Source organism: Macaca fascicularis, chromosome 4 (genome assembly GCF_037993035.2).
Source record: "Macaca fascicularis isolate 582-1 chromosome 4, T2T-MFA8v1.1".
Lineage (NCBI taxonomy): Eukaryota > Metazoa > Chordata > Mammalia > Primates > Cercopithecidae > Macaca > Macaca fascicularis.
In genome coordinates this window covers 130,619,303-130,642,997 of record NC_088378.1, presented here as the reverse complement: position 1 = coordinate 130,642,997, position 23,695 = coordinate 130,619,303, and positions in this window count along the sequence as shown.

Sequence of the window (23,695 nt, the reverse complement as noted above, 5' to 3'; positions counted from 1 at the left end):
GAGAACAGAGGTCTGGTGCCACTCAGTGTGCACGGGAGGATGGCATGGCAGGACTGATAAGTAGCCAGGAGCCAGCTCATGAAAGGCCTTGTATGCTGAGCCAATGCTATTGAGATTGGACTTTGTCTTAAGAGCAATGGGGAGCAACTGAGCAGTTCTGAGCAGGACAGTGGCATTATAGAATTTATCCTTTGAAAATGTTCCTCTCGCTTCCACATGGAGGAAGGATTAGAGGTGGGTGGCCAGTGAGGGTTTTGCAGTTATCCAGCTTAGCAGGATGGAGCACTGCCAACCCAGCCACAGCAAAGGGGGAGGTCGCCAGCCTCACCCTGACCCTGGACATGCCAACCATGATGGGAAGACACAGACTGTTCCACAACAACTGCTTGGCCCCCAGCCCAGCCCTGGAAGAACCACGTACCTTGACTGGCAGGGAAGCCTCCACTCGGGCCCCTGGGCACACATGGGAGGGTAGGGCCCCAGGCTTGGTACGGGCTCAGGCTAGTGCTGCTGCCCTGGAGTCAGGGCTGTGGAGAGAGGGGCAAGCCCCACTCCCAGAGAGAAGGAGCCATATGCTGTGATGGCAGGCGGTTGGTGCAGACCCTCAGCTGTTGGGGGAGTGGGCGGGGTGCCTAAAATGTCTGGGACTGAGGTTCTCAGTGCAGCCTGGAGAGCTGGAGTTGTGCGTTCTTGTTGCCATTGTTACATTGGCTCATATTGCTGAGTCCTTATTCATTAGGCTGTTGAGTACTTTTAGACATACACACACACACACACACGCACACACACACACACACACATGCACACACCCCAGTCTGGAGCACAGAGAAAACTGTCATAGGCACTCAAAATTAGAGCAAGATAGATAAAGGGGCCAGTAAGCACAGACCTCAGATGCCCCCAGTGGTGGATTCAGGGGTCCCTGATTCTATCTACAGATGAGCAGGATAAATATACCTCTGACCCTGTCCAGTTTTTCTATCCCATTAAATCATTCCTCAGCTGAGAAAACCAGAAACTCATTCCTGACCTGGCTGACAAATGCTGGGGAAATCTTTGGTTTTCTTAGGGTGAGCCTCTCTTTGTAACCAGAGAGCAAGAGAAGGAACAGGACCTTAAAATCGCCTCAAGTGGCTTGTGCCTGATCCTGAGGTCCAGAGAAGGAGAATGACTTATTCAAGATCACAGTTTAATTACACATGCCTTTATCCATTCACTCTCAGCAAACACAGGTCAAACACCTACCACTTGCCAAACCTTCTAGACAGTTATTACCAAGATAACCAAGCAAAGTATATGGAATGCCAGATGGCAATGGGTACTGGAGAGAAAAATAAATTGGACAAGGGGATAGACAGTGCTTTGGAGGCAAAGGCAGCTTTAAGTAGGGTCACACTAGAGTGAAGATCACAAGGAGGTAAATCTTCTTCTGGGGGAAGTATATTCTAGGCAAAGCGGACAGTGAGTGCAGAGTCCCTAAGACAAGGCATGCTGGGGCGCCAGAAGAAAAGCAAAGATGATGGTGTAGCTGGAGGGGAGGCAGCCAGGAGATGAGTTGTAGATTAAGTCAGAGATGTGCAGAGAGTTTGAGGGAGAGGTTCTTTTGCAGAGACTTGGCCTTGACTCTAGTGGGATGGGAGCCCATGTGGGCTCTGAGCAGAGAAGGGACCTGCTCTGACAGGATTTAGTTGGCTACTGTGCTGTGGATAGACAGACAGCTGGCAGAGTGAAATCAAAGAGTCCATGTAGGAGATCCAGGCAAGAAATAATGGTTGCTTGAACCAAGGAGGCAGTAGTGGAGGTGGGAAGAGGCAATAACACAGAGTCTGGCCATATTATGGAGGTAAAGGCAACAGTAATGACTAAACAACCAGCTGCAAGGTGTGAGAAGAACAGAGTCAAAATGACCCCAAGATTTTTGTCCCGAGCTGCCAAAAAGAAGACATTGCCCATTAGCCATGTTGGAGGAGACCACAGGAGAATGGGTCTCTGTTTGAGCATCTTATTGAAGATGCCATTCAACATCTAGTGAAGGTAGACAGGAGGCAGTGGACATAAGTCCAGACCTCAGGGACCAGGTCACAGGCAGGCAGAGCTAGATCTTGAACTTGAAGATTCACAGATCACACTGCTTCTGACTGAGGAGTGACAGAAGTTCCAGAGCAATCTCACCAGCTCTGGAATGTTCAGCACTTGATGGCAGGGCTGGCAATGAAGAAGCTCCATGCAGTCTTTGGGACAACCCTGCACCAAGAGACCACAGCAACAGAGGAGCTCACAGAGTACAGCACTGGCATTCAACCCAAAGCCTCACTGTTTCCAGATACAAGTGAAGGTAAATTCCCTGCCCCCGCCCCCGCCACATTCATCCATCCTTGAAGACCTCCTGGGAGCTCACTGGGAAACTCACTGAGCAGTGACTAATATGGTTTTGCTTAAGCCTTGCTCAAGTAGCAGAATAAGCAAGTTTGACTAAAATTCTCTAGATTCGCAAACCCCAAAGCCCTAAGCTGCAGGAAACAGACTAGCCAAGAGAGAGGAAGCTGTCTGCTGGCTATTTATGGAGCATCACCCAATCAACGAACAAGTGGAGAGGGAGGGAAGGGTGGAGAGGGAAGGATATTTAAGGGATGTCTTAATTGGGTTTTCCAGAAGCAGATCCTGAGACAAGGATTTGGTTGCAAGTTGTTATTTAGAAAGTAAACCCAGGAAGCACCAGTAGGAGAATGAGGAAGCAAGACAGGGAATGAATATATTAGTGAACTGATTACCTCTGTGAGCAATTAGGCTCAATTCCACTCTAAGAGGCTGCGCAGAATGCATCTCAGGGTTGTGCCACCAACTGGCAAGGAAAGGTACTTATTCACTAACTCTCTTGTTGTTGAGTGTTCTTCCCACAAACCTTAACTACCAGGCATTTCCAGTTTGTCCCTTTATTAAGCTGACCAATCTTCTTAGGCCAGAGAAAGCCTTCCAGCAGAGAGCAGCAGGTGTTTCCAGTAGGACACTGTCTGTGTGTACTGAAACCAGAGTGTCATGGGGAATTAGAAGGACACAGCACCGTCCATAATGGGTTTCACAGGAACTGCCTGGTCTCCACAAATAGGGACTCTATTTTTGGTCTGGACTCTAAGAACCACCTTCACCCCAGTAAATAGAACTGAGATGACTCTTACCATTCCTGTAAGCAGAGATAGAAATGCCAGAGCAAAGTCTCACTGGTCCACATGGAAGGAAGGAAGCCTTGGTGCTCTTCAATTGGAGACCAGAGCTGTGGCAATTCCCAACCAGTGTCAGAATTTTGCAATGTGTTGGAGAGAGGCAACCCTCCACTGGGAATCTACTGAGAGACCCAGATCTTTGGGCCCTTAGTGAGTGTTTGGGTAAATAGGTAAGCAGTGGCTGCAGCTCAGGAAGGAGGATCCTGGAAGTTAATGTCCCCAGCACAGAGCTTCAGACCACACCACAGTGCTAACATCCTAGCCCTTCTGGTTAATAATTATCCCTAACTCCTTAGCATGGGAGGCCTGGAGATGAAAATCACAACTCTCTATGTCCTCATCAGTCTGTTGTATGTGCATGTGTACCAGATACCTAGATGCATCCTCGTGAAATTCCAGACATTCTCATCAACAAACCCCTTTGTCATCTTCATAAAATCCCAAGTTAAAGGGTCCACCCTAAGAATTGTGACTCATAGATTCCTGGAGAGATCAACTCTATGTGACTATTAGAGCTAATTTTTTCATGTCCATAGTGGGCAAAATCTGGTGAACAGCACCCATCTCTCCCTCCCCAAAATTCTGTCTGGATGAGCAGTCCTTTACGTAACAAGCTAAAACCTTTACAATTGACCATATATCAGGAAACAGTAAGGTGTTTACAAGATACATGAGAGGGAAATCCCTGTCTTTCAAGAGCTCCTGAGTCCTGCCAATGAATACCTTAAGTATCTGCCCTGTAGTGGGAGACTTGCTGAAATCATTCCACGAATAGAATGTTAGAATGGCAGAATGACAGTGGCTGCCACTGATAGGTCAGAGCATTAAGGACTGGGTCTTTTGACCGACCCTAGGATCTCTCTTCAGTGGAACTCTGCCCCCACCAACCCCATTCAGCTTCCTCCTCTATGCTCAGGCAGCTACTGCTTCTCAGCCATCAGTACAGGCTACCTCATTCAAGTTGAATTTGCAATGGCTGTTGTGGTTTTTTGTTTTTCTGACCACGCAGGGAACTCTCACATAGGCTTTGGAATTATATAGTCCTGGTTTGACCAAAGCACTCTCCACAAACAAGCTGTGTGACCTTCAAATAGCTGCTTAACCCCTCTGAGCCTGTCATCTGAAAGTGGAAATGATAATGATAACATGAGGGTAAACCACATGAAAGTATCTTTGTAGGTTAAAAATTGTTGAATATTGGCAGTCTCATAGCTTCCACCTAAAAACTTCCTTGTGGGGTTCTGGGGAAGATTCTGTAAAAGAATATATGTATCACTGCTAGGACCTCAGATCTAACTAGCTTAGGACCACAGAAGAAGGTCACATTCCCCTTAGTGTCTGAACCACATTTCCTCTCAAATATCTACAGGATAGGAGTTCAAAGCCTATTCTTCTTACAGGATTCCCAGTGATTTCAGGAATCCTTGTGGCCTCTTGTTCCCTCCCCTGTGTTCCCTTCATAAAGAAGCTGATATTTATTGTGCGTTTACTCTCTGCCAAGTATTGTGCCAAGCTCTTTGTACATAAACACGCATCTACCTCTCTACCCGTGTGAGGTGGGCGCTTCTACCATCATCCCCCTTTCACAGATAACGAAACTTTACATATGGGCTAAGAGGAATGGAAAAATTAAAAATAAAAAAAAACAGATAAGGAAACTAAAGTGCAAAGAAGCAAAACGTTTTGCCAAGGTCACAAGCCAGAAAGTAGTAGACCCCAGAGCCAAAGCCCCTCCCTTCCTTGCACCACCATGCTCCTGCTGTGCTGCCTTCTTGAGCTGGTTAATGCCAGGCTCCTACAGGCTCCTCACTCTCCATGAACCAGACGGTTCCAAGTGTGGGCACAGCACTCTCTATTTCTTCAAAGTGCTGAGATTAGGCAAATTTGTCATGAGCCTGATTAAAGGGGGAAAAAAAAGAGAACAAAATCAAGCAGAATCGGGAGTCAGAAAAGAGACATAACCATAAATGGACTTGAGATTGAAAGATCCCAAGGGAATTCTGTATCAACTCTGTGGCAGCAAAATGAAAAATCTAGAAGAAATAGATATTTTCCTAGCAAAATATAAATTACCTAAATTGACCCAAGGAGAAGCAGAAAACAAGAAGGCCAATTACAGCAGGAGATACTAGAAAGGTGATTAAAGATCTACCATTATAAAAGGCACCAGGAACAGATGGTTTCACAGCTGAGTTCTATGTAACTTTTAAAGAACAAATAATTCCAGTGTTAATTAAACTCTTCTAGATCATAGAAAAAGATGAAGCACTGCAATTCACTTTATGAAACCACATTGCCTTAGTCACAGAATCCTGATATAGATCATTTAATAAAATGCAACTGTAAAGCAATTGTTCCTATGAATGTAAATGTAAAAATCTGAAATAAAGCACTGGCAAATGAAATATGGCAAAATCTCATTACGATCAAGTTGGATTTATCCTAGTAACACAGATTTATAACAGGAAACCAATTAATGTAATTCATCACATCACAAATTCAAGGGGAAAAACATGTGGTCATATCAATAAGTAATGAGTGTTTGATGAAATAAAAACTCTAAATTAAATAGAAATGGAAGAAATTTGTTTATTCCTTCAACAAATATATATAGAGTTCCTACTATGCATCCAACTGGGTTTTAAACCCCAAGGACAAAAACAACCATGACCAAAACAGACAAAAATCCCCTGCCTTCATGAGGCTTATATGCTAATGAGAAAGGCAGGTAATAAACAAAATGCATAAGGAAAGTATATACTATGTTAGGGATGTATGCTAAGGAGAAAAAAAAATTATAGCAGGAGATAGGATGTTAGAAATTTAGACAGGGTGGTCAGGGAAAGTGTTACTAAAAGTGACACTTGAAGAAAGGGAAGGGACAGCCACACGTATGGGATCATTCCAGACTAGGAGCAGCAGTGTACCCTAGAGAACAGCTTAAGAAGGCCAGGGTTCCATGGGGCAATGGAGGACACAGTATTAATTATCCAGTAGAAGCAACCAGAGTATGAGTGTTCAGCAAAGCTTCATTGAACACCCGTGAGATAACAAGGACAACACAGAGAAGTGACTTCTGCTACCTGTGGACATGGCTACTCTGGGACTCACAGGCCCCCTGCCCTTACCTGAGGCTTTCTGCCCTTCCTCGGCAGGCACCCTGTGGCAGGCCAGCTGAGCGTTCTCACATCAGAATCCCTAGACCCCTCCATCCCCTGAGTCCAGAACCCAACAGAACCTGCAGACCCACTGACGGAGGAAGTCCTCCTCTCCCCCATCCCAAGGCAGGCTCTTTTACCTGAGGATAATGGCTTTCATGTGATGTCTCCTCTTCCACACAAGAGCCCCACACCTGAACCCACAAAGCTGGGCTGAATTCCAAGCCCAGACAAAGCCACCACAATCACTACTGGATACATGTTCCACAACGTGGGTGACTCAGCCGGAAATCACACTTTGTCAGGGACTCCAAAGGTCTGTGTTATTGAGAAAAGACATTTTCTAATTCTTTGAAGGCACAGACTGATGAAATATACCAACATTTCCATGGCTATAGAGAGTGTATAGACAGATGCGCTCTCTGTCTATTGAAAGAATGGGTAGTCAGACTTGGGCTGACTTCAACGTTTTCTCCAAGAACAACGGTTAGGTACTTGGTCTACAGTTCTCCACCTAAGGATTCAGACTGGCAGTTTTCCTAAAATAAGGGAAGACAGTTCCCAAATGAACCCCTTTCAACTTCCAAAGTCCTCAAACTGTCAGCTGCCCCCAAGTGACAGTTGTCCTGCTAAAAATTATTCAACTCTAGTCAGCTCCCACACCTATGAAACACATCTTGCAAAACGCCTGGCATGGAATGTGAAGCTCAGCCCCACCACTTTATTGGAGACACCTTTTGATGAGGTTAAATGGTCCCCTTCTGTGAATTCTCCCTATAGAAATGAGTGTTAAGAAAGTGTTAAAAGTTAAGATCAAAGTCACAGGGAACAAATCAGTAGGGCTCCTCTCCGATCACCATCTCCTATGGTGATCAGAGTCTCTGAATCTCTCAGGCCATAGTTTGCTGACCCCTGGTCTAGGCTTCCAAATCAAAGGAGATGATTATGAGAAAGGGCTATTTACACTTCTGACAGGCAGCATCTGATATGGTTCACATCATGGACTTGGGAGCCAGCCTGCTCGTGTTCCACCTGCAGCTGGGTCACTTATCAGTTGTGTGATCCCGGGCAAGTGATAAGACCAACGGCAAGGATTGCATGCTTCAGACCAGAGGGTTGAAAACCTGGCCTTGGGGACTGGTGCCTGCTCTGAAAATGGAGAGGCCATGGCTGCCAAAACCCCTTTGTTGACTCTGACCATGTGGTTGGCATATTCTAGAAATCTTTCATCTTAGGGTCGTCAGTGCTGTCAACAGTGAGAACCAGGTGGTGCATAGGGTCCTCCTGCTACATAGACTGAAGATTAGCCTTATATCAAAGCATCAACACCGAGTTGGTATCAGAAGACCTCTGGCTCCTGGATCCACCACTTACTAGATTGAGAACTCCAGGCAACTTCTTTAAGCTTGCAGAACCACAGTTTTTTTGTATATAAAGGGGGAATGTTAATGCTCCATCAAAGTTATTAAGAGAATAGAATGAAATAATGCTCGTGGCAAGATCCACTTAATCAGAGCTACTTAATGTATTTAAAGCATCTGACTCTCTAGAGGATATTAGAGATCGGCTTTTTATGATTCTCCACCCAACTACCTCACCATTTGGCACTTCTCCTCTACCTCATCCATCCATGTTCAATCCCGATAAATAAGCTGATAAAGTCCAGTGCCCAAAGACCAGGATCACCATCATAGTCAAAACAGAGTTAGTCTCCCTCCCACGCAAAAAGGGAGAGCATGCACCCTGAGGAATCATGGAACAGCTAAGTAAGAGGGAGTGAGGATGGGCTTGTCGCAGCGTTTGTGCTGGTGCTGAGGGATTTCGGAGAAGGCTTAGGAAGCAAGGGTTGTTCTAGATTTGGTGCTGTCTGAAGCTGGATTAGAGCTGTCAATGGCAAAGAAATAGGGTCACTCGTATTAGCTGGAAGAAAGGGATGCTCATTCTTCTGCAGCTTCATAATATCCTGTATTTCTCATGTTCCATTATGGTCACAGAGAGACCTCATCTGATCTCAACATTGTATGAAACTGTCTGTGTTCAATAGGAACCACCAGGACCTAGCTAGTAGTTGCCAGGACAGCTGCCTGGACTGTTTATTTATTTGTGTGTTTGTTTCCTTAATGTATAACAGTAGGTATCAATACCTAGAAAACTTAAGTGCCTCGTGACTCAAGGGTGATGTGTTTACATATACTACATAATGTCTACTCCCAGCTTTATCCAGGAAATATTACCTGTAGTCGCTCCTCAAGAAGGGCCAGAGGATGGAGGCTTTTCAGCAGCCAGTGAGGAGACAGGAACCTGGCTGGGGATGAGCTAGGCTCAAGTGTCTGGATGGACAGAGGGGTGTCCAAGGCCTGTGTGTGGGTAGAAAGCAGCTGGTCCCAGTGTCTGTCCTTCACACCTGTGTTTGCCAGCCCCAAGCAGTAGGGAGCCACGTCTGCCTGGATGCCCTCGCCTGCAGGAAAATGACTAACATTTTACTAAACCAGGAGAACTGATCTGAAAGAAGTCTACTGACTTGGGAAGGACATTCGCCAGGGAGTCAGAAGAAGTAAAATTGCCACCCGAGGGCTGTGTGACCTTGAGTAGGTTGCTTCCCCTCTCTGGGCCTCAGGGTCCTTATGGTTTTAAGAAGCAGACTAGGCCCTAAGGTTTCTTCCGTGTCAGGCATCCTAGGGGGTTAGGATTGCCACTGAGATGCTGAACAAATGATAAGGCAGGCACTTCCCCGACAAATAATTTTGTGTTGGTGGCAGGAGGAGAGAAGAAAGCTGGGACCAGGAGAGCCAAGCCAGGAGCTTTTGCCCAGTCCATCATCTAAATGAGCATCAGACTCTCAGGTGTTGCAGATAAAATCCCCTGGCATGTGATCATAGGTGACATCTACCCAGCACTCATGATCATAGTATCAGGCACTACTCTAAGCTCTTTACATGATCAATAATTTAACCCTCACAGTAACTCTGTGTTCTAAACAGTACTATTTGTCCCATTTTACAGATGGGTAAATTGAGGCATGGAGCTGTTAAGTCACTTGCCCAGGATCACACAACCAATAAGTGACCCAGCTGGAGGTGGAGCACGAGCAGGCTGGCTCCCAAGTCCGTGATGTGAACCGTACCGGATGCTGCCTGTCAGAAGTGTAAATGGTCCTTTCTCATAATCATCTCCTTTGACTTGGAAGCCTAGACCAGGGGTCAGCAAACCATGGCCTGAGAGATTCAGAGCTAAATCTCGCTGACCAACTGTTTTTGTAAATAAATTGCATTGAAATACACCCACACTCATTTATTTATTGTCTAACTTGCAAACAACAATGACAGCAATGAGAAGATGCAAGAGATCATAGGCCTGCAAAGCGTAAAACATCAACTTTCTGACCCTTTATAGATAAAACTTGTTGACCCCTGACCTACAGCATACACCTAAGGTGTGTCCTATGTGTCCTAAGATGGCTCTGACACTTGCTATGTGACCCCAGACAAGTTACTTTTCTTTTCTTTTTTTTTTTTTTTTTTTTTTTTTTTTTTTTTTTTTGAGACGGAGTCTCGCGCTGTCCCCCAGGCTAGAGTGCAGTGGCACAATCTCGGCTCACTGCAAGCTCCGACTCCCGGGTTCACGCCATTCTCCGGCCTCAGCCTCCCGATTAGCTGGGACTACAGGCGCCCGCCACTGTGCCCGGCTAATTTTTTTCTATTTTTAGTAGAGACGGGGTTTCACCACGGTCTCGATCTCCTGACCTTGTGATCCGCCCGCCTCGGCCTCCCAAAGTGCTGGGATTACAGGCTTGAGCCACCGCGCCCGGCCCGACAAGTTACTTTTCTGAATCTGTTTCCTCATCTGTAAAATGGGCTTGTGGGAATTTGGTGAGCAAGTGTGTGTATGTATAAGTGCCTGACCCAAGGCAGGTGTTTGACAAAGATTTGCAGCTATCATTGCTAATAGTATGATGAAAATTTTGACTGATTCCTATGATATCACTGAAGACAGGGCAGAGACCATTAGGGCCACTTTATGGGCGATGAAACCCTGGTGCAGAGAGAGGATATGGCGAGAGGCAGAGCCCAGGTCTTCCCAGTCCAAGTCCTGCACTCTGCTGCCTCCTCTTCCTTGCCTTCCAATCCATAGCTGCCCTAGTCCTCATTCGTGTTTGCCAGCGTACGGAGCAGCCCTTCTGTGTTTGTGTTTTCAGCATCTGTAAGTACCCACGGCCGCACAGAGCTTGCCAGCACAGACATTTGTCAAAGATGACACGCCAGTCATCCATGCCACCGGAGACAGTGACAGATGCGCTCTCCAGCCCCACCATCCAGGCAGTGGAGGATAGATGGGGCCTTGGCACTGGCGCCCGCTCTCAGCCTGGCATGTGCAGGGAGCTGCGGAGCAGGCAAGAGACAAATTGCAGCCTGCTCAGTGGGCAGGAGGCTCAGTGTGCATGCAGGCAGATGTGGCTGCAGCCTGCCCCTGAACCAGACACCTGCCTGCTCTCTCCACTGCCCTAGACTTGCCCAAATCTGGTGTTTGCTTAAGACTTGTATGCGGTCACCGATGAGGAGGTGAGTGCTCATGGGCTTTGGGTTGTTTCCAATAATAATACTGATGACGGCTGATGCTAACATATGCTGCTCTGCTGTTGTAAGTCCTTAGCATACACCGAGCTCTTTAATCCTTAGCCATCTGGTGGTGGAGGTACAGGAAACTGAGCCTAGAGAGGTTGGAGGCTTCCTCCAAGGTCACACATTAAGTGGCAGAGGCAGGACTCGAATCCAGACACTCTGGCTCCAGAGTTCACTGCCCCTCAGGACTACTATTTAATATCTGAGAGCCTGGAGTGGAGGAAAAATCGTGACCAGGCAAAGGATTCAGGTAGGCAGGGCTCACCACTAACCTGAGTGGACAGGAACAGGTTGCCCTGTCTCAATTTTTCCACCAGAAAAAATGAGCAGGGGCTGCTATTGCAAGGCCCTGCGAGGTCCCAGACCAGCTCCAGAGCAGGCCTCTCTCTGTTCTTCTGGGACCCTTGGGTACCGGCTCCTCTGCTGACACACATTCACTCCCTCCACCCAATAATTCCAACCCGGATCCCCTGGAGTATCATCTCATAGTTCATTAAACCGTCACCTCTGCGTCCCTGAGGCAAGCTTGCAGTCTGCTGAGATTTTGTAGGGATGTTTATGGCAGCAAAGGGAACAGACCACATAAAACAAAAAGAGACAGTATGAGCTGTTAAAAAGTTTCCAAAGTCTGGCATAAAAGCTCCCACGGGTGTTTCATTCACACAAATGACCAGCTTCCCCCGGCTCTGGATGAAGGGTTTAAAAAAACCAAAGTCTGGGGTCTGGTTCAGTTCAGCCAGTCTCTTATCGTGGGACCTTCCTTGCAAAAGTACTTGTCTTTCTCTGAGCCTTGGCTTCCTCGTCTGTAAAATGGGTATAATGATAGTACCTATCTCATAAAATTATTGTGAGGATTAAAACACAAAAAACACTTAGAACAGGGCCCGATACATAGTGAATGCTCAACAAATGCCAACTGTTCCCATTCTCTGGTTTTTAGCTTCCTCAGTGAGAAAACGAGGAGGTGAGTTTCATGCCAGGTATGGGCTTCTGGCTCCAACATTCTGTGACTTCATGATGTTCCTAGGGTGCTCCCTTGTCTCCTCCCACTTGCCTGAGTCTTTCTTCTTTGTATCTGTGAGCCCTGACCAATTAGTTTACTCACAAGTGTGGGGTAGAGAGAACTACACGAACAGGAAGTGTTACCACTCATATTCACAGTGGTGAATTGTTCCAACCTTCCATCAAATGGATCCACCTCCATCGGTCGACACAGCTGGGGAATCTGAGCTATTGTAGCTGGAACTCTGTTGACCACATCCTGCAATGACAGACCTCAGAATCCTTCCTGAACCTTCAGTGGGAAGGAGTCCATGCCAGCCCACCTGTGTAGACCAGGCCTCATCAGCCTGAATTTGCAGAAATAAGTAATTCCCGTTTCCCTGAATTCATGCAGAGGACACCCACGCTGGGAAGGAATTTCTCTGGCTTTTCAAGCTCCATAAACACTTGAAAAGTCATTTTATTTTTCAATCTGTGGGCAGGATGCCACCAAATGAGGAAGCCTCATTAAACAGACCTTGAAGGCTTTTTTTGTTTTTGTTTTTTGTGGGAGTGGGATGAGGTTTGGTGTTGGCTTTTTTTTTCCCCCACTGACGCTTTCTGAATAAACACATAAATCAGCATCATCTATATTCATTAGATATCGTGCCTTGTTCAGTACAAAATTACCCCTGTTTTGCATGATTTTCCCCCCTTGTGATTAATATAAATGACTTAAGTTAATTATGTTTCTCTTCATGGAAAAATGTATTTGTCGAAGTGCTGAAACATCAATAAAAAATAAACACTGTCATTGGAAGAAGGGCTCATTTGCAAATAAGTAGTTGGGGTGTGGGGAAGGGAATGGACTCACCCGTCTGGAGGTGTCATTCTGATTGAGTAGGCACACTTCATATTTACTAACAATGACAAAAGCATTTTTCTTAATTAAGCACTCACAGGTCCTGATGAGGTAGATTGATGTCATCATTATTAACAATAATGACACCTCAGGCGTAGAGAAAACAATTTTCCTTACTAGAGAAAACTAACACTGGGTATTTTACCAGCCGGACCTCCAGAACTAGGCCCAGCATGCGGACTTTGCAGGAATAGCCCAAGAGGCAAATACAGATGATTGGAGTGGTAGGGAAGAGAAGTGAAGAAAAGCAAACCACGAAGCTGGTGTGGCATCTCAGAGCAACATGGAAGCTTAGGGATGAGACAGCACAAACACCTCCCTGGGCCAGTGACAAGACTAAGAATCAGAGATAGGACTTGCCTCTCTGGTGCACAGCATGTTAATAGCAGAGCCCAGAGAGAACCCAGGACTCTTGACTCCCAGACCCCCACCCTTTCCCTGCACTCTGCTGCCTCCCTTGCCACCAGGGATCAAAGGCTCCCCTCTCATTTGAGTAGGTGGTCAATAGCACCAGCAAGGTGCGGGGGCTCAGATTGCTGGACAGTCAGGACCCCAGGGAAATCTACAGGTTACTGACTTTTTTCATGGTATCTGGAGTAGCCTCTCCCCACCCTGACTGTCTTAGTTTGGGTTTCCTGAAGGCAGACCCTGAGACAAGATTGTAGGTGCTGGTGTTTTATATAAGAGGTGAGCCTAAGACACCAAGGGAGGTGGAGAAGTGAGATGGGAAAGGGAGGAAAGCCAACACAGGGCACATGTATGAGGGGGTTACTGCTTTGGACACTTGGACTCACTCCCCCGAGGAGCGACTGCAGAGAATATGCCTCTGAGTTGTCCCAGTGCTGGACAGGGAAGCAGAAATATTTATTTACTGACCTCTGGCGCCTTTAATTTCCAACCTTTCTGGGTCACCCTGTACCTAAGCTGAGCAAACTCCCATAGTACCAGAAAAACCCAGAGATCCAAAATCCTGAGCAGGTGAGTGGGAAGCACTAGTGGTCACGGTCACTGTCTATGGCAGATGCAGGTGAACCTGGAGGTGGTACAGGTGGATGTGGGTGGGGCAGGCATGTCATCTACTACATCACCCTTATCTAAGTGCTCCCAGCCTTCCGAGAAATCCCCCCTCCAAGTAAACGTGATCATCTTGTCCTCTGATAGTCAGAAACCATTTATCTGGCCACCTTATTTTATTTATCTTCTTAAATATTATTTCTGTCTCCCTAAATATACTGTAAAGTGTTCGAGGGCAAAATTAAGGCCATTATCATTCTGTCATTCAACAAATATTTATTGAGCACTTACTCTGTGCTGGACTATCTTTAAGGTGCTAGGAATATAGCACCAAAGATAAAGAAAATCCTTGTCTTCAAGGAACTTGCATTTTAAAAGTAGAGCTAGAAAATAAACACGTAAATAAATACTATAATTTCAAGTAGTGACAAGTGGCTCAAAGAAAAAAAAAAGCAGGGTAAAGGGGATAGCATAATGGAAGTGCAGTACTCCTGGGGACATTTGAGCAAAAGCCTGAATGAAATACAGGAGTGAACCATGCAAGAATCTGGTGGAATGGCATTCAATCAAAGAGAACATCAATGCAAAGACCCTAGGGAATAACAGGAAGGCTGATGTGACACTCAGCGGAGAGAAAAAGAAGATGGTAGGAGCTGAAAAAGTGGACGACCACATCATCTAGGACCTTATCTTTAAACAGTGCCTGGCACAAAAGAAAGGTACTCCAAACTGACTGGACGTGTAGATGGGTAGATATAACAGACGGATGGATGGGAATAATGACAGACTAGTGGATGAAGAAAGAAGCAAATAAAGCAGGTTCTGTAAGTAGAGTGTGGTGCCAATGGTGCATTCAAAGCCAGACTTTGCAGAAATAGCAAATATTGAACCCAAAGTACCCAATGAGTAGCTATTAGACCAAGGAAGCAGTTGAAGGAGAAATGTTCCTCTCTGGGCTTCAGCCAATGAGAATCCTAGAAAGCTGAGTGTCCTTATCTTTCTTTACATTCCCTGCAGAGGCCCAGCTTCTCCCCTATGGTGAGTATCCAATAACATTAAATGGTATTACAGTGGATTAATTAAACTTTGGTGGCTGGAAGCTAGTGAATCATTCCCTCCATCACATATTACCATGTTTACTCATCAGGGCTCCATTTTTAATAGCGGTCTTTTAATTAAAGCATGTCACCACGGTCCATTAGGGAAGAATTTGGAGGATGAGATGTACGTGTGGGTGCGAGCATCATTTAATTCAGCAGTTCTTTACTGAGTGCCTACTATGTGCCAGCAAGTCTTGAGGCACCATGAGAGAATAAGGTGCACGTGAAGGGACTCAAGGAACTTATGTGATCAAACAAAGTGAATTCACACTCACGATCAACTGAGGAGCATTGGCATATTAATCACTGCTTGCCAACTAACCAGAATTCTTTATTAGCAACTTCTCCCACCTAGTTTACTTTGGAAGAACCAGGCCAATCCTAAGAAAATTCTGGGGCTTTCCTTTTTCAGCAAAATATCCAGGGTATGCTGTGGCCTAGACCCTGATGCAGTCGTATATCTTTGGGAAAGCCTCCTAAAACTTCTGAGCCTCAATCAGTCTCTTCAAGAATAAAAGGAGAGGTTGTTCTTATCCAGAAATTCTCTAGATTCCAGCTGTAACATTTTCTCATCTGTGACCCTCCAAACCTCCAGGCCCAGACCATGAGGATGGGTTTTCCAGAATGGTGGCAATTTCATCTAATGTCACTCTAAGATTTTCACCCACCAGAGAAAGATCCTTTTCATTACATTCATGACATTTCGTTTTCTGAATTTTCAAAGAGGACCAAGAAGACCTGCTTGGAAGTAGGAGTAGTTACAATGCATGCACTATGTGTGCACTCAGATGAGGAGGAACAAACCACATACTACCAGAAAGGCAGGCTCTATTCATGGGGAGACTGGGTGAAAGGCATTGGAACTGGATCCTAAAGACTAGGTAATAGTTGGCGAGTAGGAGAAATGGGGGGAAAGAGCCCATTTTCAGCCTGATTCTAGCCATGTTCCAAGTATAGATCCTCACTTTGCAACTGCATGACAAGCTCCTCCAGGAGGAGGGACCAGGTCTCTTTTTCTTTTGTCTGAGCTTCTTCCTTCCAGCTCTTCACTCCTCCAGTCTCATAGGTTAGGGTCCACCTGTGTGATGATGGCTCCCACATTTCCATCTCCAGCTCAGCACCTCTCTGCGGAGCTCCCTATTCGGTCAGCTACCTGCCTGGCACAGCACTTAGAGACTTCAAGACATCCCAAACAACGTGGACAAAATGAGGCTCCTATTTCTGTGTCCAGCCTGTTGATCCTCATTCTTCGGGTCTCAATGTAAGAGTCACTTCCCCAGAATTTAATATATATCTTACCCCAGAATGTGTGTGTGTATGTATGTATATACACACATATATGAATATATATTTATATATATTTATTTATATATACACATATATGAATATATATTTATTTATATATATGAGAAAGAGGGGTCAGGACCTCTCCAATCCCTCTTCTATAAACACCCTAGGTTTTCCTTCACAAATGTTGTCACACATTGTCAGGAAATCTTTTCTGTGTTGTGATATCTTTTCTGTGAGGTATTTGATGAATGGTTGCCTGTCTTACTGGATTTTAAGTCCCACCAGGCATAGATCAGCCCCATTTGCTCACCACTGTCTCCTGAGTACCTGGGACTGTGCTTAGCACATAATAGGCCCCCAGTAAATATTTGTTAAGGGAAGGCATGGATGGGTTCCCCCAACCCCACCCAGTGTGCAAGATCCACCTCCACATACCACCGGCATACAACATTCAGGCACTGGGAGCCGCACGGTGATGGAAGCTTGAACATTTTCTTCCAGTCGGGATCTCAGCTAAGCTTTTTTCTCACATTGTCTCATATAATTCTTAAACCACCCTGGAAGGAATAGGTTTTATTGTTGTTCCCATTATATAGGTGGGGAAACGTGGCTCAGAGGGAAGTGGCATGTCCAAGATCACACATCCTGCAGGGGACAGACAGACCAAACCCATGCTTTCACCAGTCTCTCATCTCACAAACAACCCTAGGTTTGTTAATACCTAGGAACTCTGTGTAAGCAAGAGGTCCCTGGCTTGGTGTCAGAAGACCTGGGTTTGAGTCTTGGCAATGTCCTTTGTAAGTAGCTTAAGGTAGCCCCTCAGTTTCTCTAAGCCTCAGTTCCCTGTGAGACACTGCACACAACATCCTTTAAACTGCCTTAAGAAAAACAGCCCTACAAATGAAGACTCCATTGGCACTCCCCTTTGAAGCAGCTGCTCTCAGAGTCCTCTGCACTACCTCATCTGAATTGAACTATCTCCCCACCTTCAGGCAGAATCAAAAACTAGAGGCTGCAGGCTGAAGAGGGCACTGTTATTTTGTTTAACTCACAGAGTATTTAAAACTTTTTTTTTTAAGTTGTTGGGTAAATACTAACAGGTTTTCTTAAGGGTCCAGATGTTTACTTTCTCTTGGAAAATTGGAAGCTCCTGCAACATCAGTCCCACAGCTCTGCACGTCATTGACTGGCATCAATTGGTTGAGCTGAGAGGTAGCCATGCTCTCTCCCCAATGTGCCAGTGTCCCTATCTGAGGCTGGGAATCAGGTGTCACTTACCCTGACATCTGTTCCCTTATTTTTCCAACAGTGGGAATACATTTTTCTGCATTCACATCTGTAACAGAACTAGGAAAAGCGAGCCTGGACCACAAGGATAGTGCAGTGAGAGATAATGTGAATAGAATTCTTGATGCAAGTGAAGAATAATCATGAGTTCAACATGGTTAAGTGCATGAGTTTCAAAGCAACCCAGTCCAAACAAGGTTCAGCAAAAATACTATCCCCCAGCTCTATTTTGTTATGTTGCCTCTATGACCCCTGTAAGATTTTGAATTTCAGATGCTTGCTTCAGTTAAATAAAGAGTTTTCTAGCCGAAGGCATGCAGTAGGTCTCTAATACTGGGCCACTGCCTCCTCCCTCTCAATTAACCTGTGTCTTTAAGTCCCTGACTAATGCCTATTAGTAGCTAGGTCCCTGAGACTGTAAAGACCCCAAGGCCCCAGGACCCTGAAGAGCCCAGGAAGCATCAGACCAATGAACCAGACCTGAAGTCTCCTGTACCCTTCAGCTTCTGAACTACAGGAGAAGCCCAAGGAAAACAGGGCAACAACAACTTATCATAAATAATAATACTGCCAGACTCCTATTTGTATTTATCAGTTTGCAAAGCACGCTCATTCATTCAACAGTCATATGGCAGATATATGTTGAGGCTCTATTATAGATCTAGGCCCTGTGGGCGTGATGTTATACTTGGTAGTCAAGATCCCTGACCTTAGGAAGCTTCCAGTCTGGCCAGAAAACACCAGAGAACTAACATTTCTATAGCACTTTACCACGAACCAGTCACTGTTCTAGGTGCTTCACACAGAGTAACTCATTTACCCTTCACAGTAATTCTAGGAGATAAGTACTACTATTTTTCCCATTTCACAGATGAAGAAACTGAGGCTACAGAAGTTAAGTAACTTCCTCAAGCTCAGTGGTGGAGCCAGCTGTCTGACCCACAGAAGCATGTTGCCAGAGGCAGGCTTTTGGGACCACAGACTGGGAAGCTGATATCTTCACCAGTGAAGATTTCCAAGGCCAACATCACATGGCCAAATTGCATCACCCGACGGCCCTGGGCTCTTCTCCCTGTTCACACTAAAACTCAGAAACATTTATTCATCGGGGGAGTAGTCAGCACACTGGTTGCTCAGGTCTGAGAATGCGAGGGCTGAGCTAGCAGGATTTGCAGGTCCCAAGGCAATTTGCATCGCCTGTTGGAACTCTTCCTCATCAAAGCAACGGAAATCAATGCAGTAAATAGTTTTAATGAACTGACCTGTTCACACTCCCTGCCTCTTCCTGAGGAAGAGGAATCATGAGAGACACATTGTTTCCAAATCCTTCACCTCCTTCCCCCTCGCCTGATCCTCCCACAGGGAATCCTCTTTGCTTTGCTCCTGTCAACAGCGTTTGAGATGTTTCAGAGTTTTTACTGGATCTTCATTGTCACTGTGTCTGTGAGGATTCCGTGAAGCTACGATTTAAGGGCCAGAGGGAGTTGAAACTTCTACCAAGCACCAGCCACGACTGCCCTGCTTTCCACAGGACTGTCCACAAACCTCTGTGCCACAGGGTCTAGAGGATGTCAGGGGACCATCTCATTTCATACATGTAAAAACTGAGGCACGGAGAGGGCAGGACCACCCAGCACAGGATCAGCACACCCCTCTAGCATCAGTGCACCCTACCTTTGCAGGCAGATACAGGAATCTCCTCCACAGCAAAGTGTTGATAGGTGGGAAGCAGTGCTGCACTGCCCTTAGCTAAAGCATCCAAATGCTTGAGTTTTAATGCCTGACCCACCATTTCCTTGCTGTACAAGACCTTGAGAAAGCTAATTAACCTCTCAGTAACTTTTTCCTCACATATAAAACAGGGATGAAAATAAAAGTATGTGCTCCATTGAGATGTTGGAAGCTTTAATAAGCACAGGAAAAAAAAAACTAGAATTGTGTCTACCACATATAAGTACTGAATAAATGTCAGTGACTATGCCCATGATGAATATGGTGAATATGATTATGATAATCATGGGCATTACCCCTGGTGCTAAGAGTCACTCCTGCAGGAGTTTAGCTTCCCCTGACCTAGAACATTGAGGCGGGGCATGAACTCATGTTGCACTGAGAACCAGTCTGACACAGGAATGTTTGCTCCATTTCACAGGTGTCAGTCATGTTCTCTGGATAAATGATAAGAGCAAAAGTCCTTGAAGGCAGGAGACAGCCCTAAATATCGTTTTGTTGTCTGACATAACACTAAGCACAAACGATATGCCTAAATCCTGGGTCTTTAACCCAGGGCTATCTACATATGCCCTGTGCCTGTCAGCTCATGAAAACCAGCCTCTGTGGCAGTTGAGGTGCTAAGGAATTGCTCTAGTTGAGCTTTACTGGTTTTTACTCTTGGCTGTCAGGCTTGGATCTCTTGATTATGTTCCACCAGTTCACCCCCTGCCTCTGGGCTGAAAGATTTGGTGTTCTTTCTAAGTTTTCTTGCATGCTTTGTGGCTTAGAACAACGTCTTTCCCATACATCTCCAGCCCTTTCCATCTCAAATGTTGACTCAGATTATTGGCTCAGGGCAGAGCCACTGGCTCCAGCTCTCAACCCTGTAGAATCTCACCTATCCCTGGCACCCGACATAGACACCCACCCCTTCAACTCTACCAAGCCAGGGAGTAGACAGTAGTTGTCTTCTCCATCCATTCTCTCCCTTCCCCTCCTTGTCTAATTTCTAAGAGTTAAGAGTAGGCACTTTTCCAACATTTCTGTGGTTACGGGTAACTATGTCACTCAATCCTGGCCACATGAGGTGGGACACTAGCCCATTAGAAGAGTTTTCTTCTTAATAGAAGAGAGAGAGAAATCTGTGAGAATATCCCCCATTGTTCCTTCCTTGGATGCTATTATGTGAGGCCTTGATGCTTGAACCTGTGGCAATGATCTTGCAACATGAGGAAAGGGTCACAAGAATTGCAGAGATACTGACTGGAGCCCTGAGCTGTTAAATAAACCAACTCCAAACCAGTGGGAATGGGGTATGGAACCACCAGTCTCTAGATTTTCTGTGACAAGGAACAATTAAGCTTCCATATTTCTTAAGCCAATTTTAGTCAAGAGCTCAGTTAGTTGCAGGCAGAAGCATTCCAAAGTTTTATCAAGTAAGCATCAATTTGCCTATCACAAACTTTATCAAGGCGTTGGTAGATTCTACCTTGTAGACATATTAAAGAAAAAAAATATCTAATGTGACCTACTAGGAATCTATGTAGAAAATTCAAGAATTCAATAATTTGGGAGAAAACTTAAAAGTCATCCATATCTGACATATAGATCAATGGAATAGAATTGAGGGTCCAGAAACAAACCCTTACATTTATGGTCAACTGATTCTCAACAAGGGTGCTAAGACAATTCAATGGGGGAAATAATAGCCTTTTTGTCAAATAGTGTTAGATAATGGAATATATCCACATGCAAAATATGAATTCAGAGCCCTATCACACACCATATAAAAAATAGCTCAAATGGCTGGGTGCAGTGGCTCACACCTGTAATCTCAGCAGTTTGGGAGGCCGAGGCGGGTGGATCACGAGGTCAGGGGTTCGAGATCAACCTGACCAACATGGTGAAACCCCATCTCTACTAAAAATACAAAACTTAGCTGGTCATGGTGGCGGGTGCCTGTAATCCCCTCTACTCAGGAGGCTGAGGCAGGAGAATTGCTTGAACCTGGGAGTGGGAGGTTCAGTGAGCCGAGATCGCACCACTGCACTCTAGCCTGGGCAACAGAGTGAGACTCTACCTCAAATAATAATAATAATAATAATAATAATAAATAAAAATCCACCCTGTTTTCAGGGTCCAGCTCTAGCCCCATCACCTGGATAAAGTCTTCCCTGACTGCTGCACTCATAGTATAAAAAAAAAAAAATAGCTCAAATGGATGAAATATCTAAATGTAAGCACTAAAACTTCTAAACTTTAAAAGATAATGCATGTATAAATCCACGACCTTGGATTAGGCAATGGTTTCTTAGATATGACACCAAAAGCAATCAAAGAAAAAGACATATAAATTGGACATTAACTAAACTAAAAACTTTTGTGTTTCAAAGAACATCATCAAGAAAATTAAACAAACCTTGAATACTGTATACATTTTCTCCAAAAAAAAGATACACAAATAGCCAATAAGCTCACAATGTGCTTCTCTGCTCAACTAGCCCTTTAGACAGCCACCACGAACACATAGGAACGGGCACATGGGATGAAATGTGTTTACCATCCCCAATCTAGGACAATGGTACCCAAAGGAAATGTTGATGACTATGCCCATGATGAATGTTTATAAACCAACATTTCCTTTGTTTTGTAAAACATTTGAATGTTTTACATTCAATGGACACAGAGGAAACCATGATGGCACTGGAATAATCTACTTCTGTCCTTGAGAAGATGCTAAGACTAGGATATCCCTGTGTCCAGGAACTCACTACTATTATACTGGTGTAGCTCAGTCCATCTTTGAGGAACAAAAAGAAGAAGTTCTATTTTTTTATTTCGACTTTTATTTCAGATTCAGAGGGTACAAGCACAGGTTTGTTGCAAGGGTATATTGCATGATGCTGATGCATGATCATTGAACTCATCATCCAGGTAGTGAGCATAGTACCCAATAGGTAGTTTTTCAACCCTTGCCCCTCTCCTTCCATCCCTCTCGTAGTCTCCAGCATCTATTGTTCCCATCTTTATGCCATGTATACCCAGTGTTTAGCTCCCACTTATAAGTGAGAACACACAGTATTTGATTTTCTGATTCTGTATTAATTCTCTTAGGATTATGGCATCCAGCTGCATCCATGTTGCTGCAAAGGACATAATCTCTTTATTTTTTATGGCTGTATAGTATTCCATGGCACATATGTACCACACATTATTTATCCAATCCACTGCTGATGAGCACCTGAGTTGATTCCATGCCTTTCCTATTGTGAATAGTGCTGTGATGAACATACGAGTGCAGGTGTCCTTTTGTTAGAATATTTATTTTCCTTTGGGTATATCCCCAGTAATTATATTGCTGAGTCGAATGATAGTTCTATTTTTAGTTCTTTGAGAAATCTCCTAACAGCTTTCCACAGTGCCTGAACTAATTTACACTCCCACCAACAGTGTAAAAGCATTGCCTGTTCTCTGCAACCTTGCCAACATCTGTTGTTCCTTTACTTTTTAGTAATAGCCATTCTGACTGATGTGAGATGGTGTCTCATAGTGGTTCTTATTTGTATTTCTCTAATGATTAGTGATGTGGACCATTTTTTATATGTTTCTTGGCCACTTGTATGTCTTCTTTTGAAAAGTGTCTGTTCATGTCCTTTACCCACTTTATAATGAAATTGTTTTTCACTAGTTGATTTGTTTTAGACCTTTGTCAGGTGCATACTTTGCGAATATTTTTTCCCTTTCTGCAGGTTGTCTGTTTACTCTGTTGATAGTTTCTTTTGCTGTGCAGAAGCTCTTTCGTTTAATTAAGTCCTACTTGTCAATATTTGTTTTTGTCGCAATTGCTTTTGAGGACTTAGTCATAAATTCTTTGCCAAGGCCAATGTCCAAAAGGGTATTTCCTAGATTTTTTTCTAGGGTTTTTATAGGGTGAGGTCTCAGATTTAAGTCTTTCATCCATCTTGAGTTAATTTGTGTACACAGTGATAAGCAGGGTCCCAGTTTTTTTAAGTATTTTTAACTTTTATTTTACATTCAAGGGTACATGTGCAGCTTTGTTATATAGGTAAATTCGTATCACAGGGGTTTGTTGTATGGATTATTTTGTCATGCAGGTATTATGCCTCGTACAAAACAGTTATTTTTTCTGCTCCTCTCCTTCTTCTCATCCTCCACTCTCAGGTATGCCCTGGTGTCTGTTGTTGCCCTCTTTGTGTCCATGTGCTCTCATCATTTAGCTCCCACTTATACGTGAGAACATGTGGTATTTGGTTTTCTGTTCCTGAGTTAGTTTGCTAAGGATACTGGCCTCCAGTTCTATCCATGTTCCTGCAAAGTGCATAGTCTCATTATTTTGTATGGCTTTGTAGTATTCCATGGAGTATATGTA